Source organism: Arachis ipaensis, chromosome B9, assembly GCF_059453495.1.
Source record: "Arachis ipaensis isolate K30076 ecotype BB chromosome B9, ASM5945349v1, whole genome shotgun sequence".
Lineage (NCBI taxonomy): Eukaryota > Viridiplantae > Streptophyta > Magnoliopsida > Fabales > Fabaceae > Arachis > Arachis ipaensis.
The window spans coordinates 104803620-104806211 of record NC_142444.1 but is presented as its reverse complement, the minus strand read 5'-3'; the positions used below and the strand labels follow the sequence as shown (position 1 = coordinate 104806211).

General features: G+C 34.0%; 1 non-coding gene across 1 annotated transcript; it reads left to right on the top strand.

Moving 5' to 3' along the window:
• The first annotated feature begins 983 nt into the window (after positions 1–983).
• On the top strand, positions 984–1091 carry LOC148545751 (small nucleolar RNA R71). The gene has a single exon (XR_015900356.1). It is a non-coding gene; the product is annotated as a small nucleolar RNA R71 (small nucleolar RNA).
• The last annotated feature ends 1501 nt before the right edge of the window (positions 1092–2592 follow it).

Genomic DNA, 2592 nt, shown 5'->3' with positions numbered 1-2592 from the left:
TTGGCAACTTGCTCTTCAGTAACATCCTCATTCTCTTCAGAAGAGGAATACTCATCAGAGCTCATGAATGGCATAAGGAGGTTCAATGGAATCTCTATGGTCTCTAGATGAGCCTCAGAGTCCTTTGGTTCCTCAGAGGGAAACTCCTTATTGATCACTGGACGTCCCAGGAGGTCTTCCTCCTTGGGATTCACGTCCTCCCATTCCTCCTTGGATTCGGCCATGATGGTGATATCAATGGCCTTGCACTATCCTTTTGGATTTTCTTCTGTATTGCTTGGGAGAGCACTTGGAGGGGTTTCAGTGATCTTCTTACTCAGTTGACCCACTTGTGCCTCCAAATTTCTAATGGAGGACCTTGTTTCATTCATGAAACTCAGAGTGGCCTTAGATAAATCAGAGACTAAATTTGCTAAATTAGAGGTATTTTGTTCAGAGTTCTCTGTCTGTTGCTGAGTGGATGATGAAAAAGGCTTGCTATTGTTAAACATGTTTCTTCCACCATTATCAAAGCCTTGTTGAGGCTTTTGATCCTTCCATGGGAGATTTGAGTGATTTCTCCATGAGGGATTATAGGTGTTTCCATATGGTTCACCCATGTAATTTACCTCTGCTATTGCAGGGTTCTCAGGATCATAAACTTCTTCTTCAGAAGATGCCTCTTGAGTACTGTTGGATGCAACTTGCATTCCATTCAGACTCTGAGAAATCATATTGACTTGCTGAGTCAATATTTTATTCTGAGCCAATATGGCATTCAGAGTATCAATTTTAAGAATTCCCTTCTTCTGAGGCGTCCCATTACTCACAGGATTCCTCTCAGAAGTGTACATGAACTGGTTATTAGCAACCATGTCAATGAGTTCTTGAGCTTCTGCAGGCATTTTCTTTAGGTGAATGGATCCACCTACAGAAGTATCCAATGACATTTTAGCTAATTCAGACAGACCATCATAGAATATATCCAGGATGGTCCATTCTGAAAGCATGTCAGAAGGATACTTTTTGGTCAATTCCTTGTATCTCTCCCAAGCTTCATAGAGGGATTTACCTTCTTTCTGTCTGAAGGTTTGAACATCCACTCTAAGCTTACTCAACTTTTGAGGAGGAAAGAACTTGGCTAAGAAAGCCTTGACCAGCTTATCCCAAGAGTTCAGACTATCTTTAGATTGAGAATCCAACCATATTCTAGCTCTGTCTCTCACAGCAAAAGGAAAAAGCATGAGCCTGTAGACTTCAGGATCTACTCCATTAGTCTTAACAGTATCACAGATCTGCAAAAATTCAGTTAAGAACTGAAAAGGATCTTCAGATGGAAGTCCATGGAACTTGCAGTTCTGCTGCATCAGAGAAACTAATTGAGGTTTAAGCTCAAAATTGTTTGCTCCAATGGTAGGAATTGAGATGCTTCTTCCATGTAAATGGGAATTAGGTGCAGTAAAGTCACCAAGCATCCTCCTTGCATTATTATTATTTTCGGCTGCCATCTTCTCTTCCTGTTCGAAAATTCCTGTAAGTTTGTCTCTGGATTGTTGTATTTTAACTTCTCTTAGTTTCCTTTTCAGAGTCCTTTCAGGTTTAGGATCTGCTTCAACAAGAATGTTTTTGTCCTTGCTCTTGCTCATATGACAAAGAAGGGAATAACAAAGAAAATATGGAATCCTCTATGTCACAGTATAGAGATTCCTTTGTGTGAGTAGTAGAAGAAAAGAATGTAATGTAAGGAAAGAGAAAGGAGGAGAATCCAAACATAAGGGTGAGGAGAGCAAAGATATGAGATGAAGAGAAGTGTTAGTAGGTAATTAAATAAATAGAAGAAGATGAGGGAGAGGGAATTTCGAAAAATAAATTTTGAAAAAGAGTTAATGATTTTCGAAAATTAAGATAAAATTAAAATTAAAATTAAAAATTGAAACAATTAATTAATTAAAAAGAATTTTTGAAAAAGAGGGAGGTATTTTCGAAAATTAGAGAGGGATAGTTAGGTAGTTTTGAAAAAGATAAGAAACAAATAAAAAGTCAATTAGTTAGTTGAAAAAGATTTGAAATTCAATTTTGAAAAGATAAGAAGATAAGAAGTTAGAAAAGATATTTGAAAAAGATAGGATAAAAAGATATTTTTGAAAAGATATGATTAAAATTAGTTTTGAAAAAGATTTGATTTTAAAAATCAAAATTAATGACTTGACTCACAAGTAATCACAAGATATGATTCTAGAACTTAAAGTTTGAATCTTTCTTAACAAGCAAGTAACAAACTTGAAATTTTTGAATCAAAACATTAATTTTTGATGATATTTTCGAAAATTATGAAATAAAATTAAGAAAAAGATTTTTGAAAAATATTTTTAAAATTTTCGAAAATAAATAAGAAAAATGAAAAAGATTTTGAAAAAGATAAGATTTTTAAATTGAAAATTTGATTTGACTCATAAAAACAACTAGATTTTAAAAATTTTTGAAAAAGTCAATCCAAAATTTCGAAATTTATGAGTGAAAAAGGGAAAGATATTTTTTGAATTTTGAATTTTTAATGATGAAAGAGAAAAACATGAAAATGATGCAATGCATGAAAATTTTGGATCTAAACAT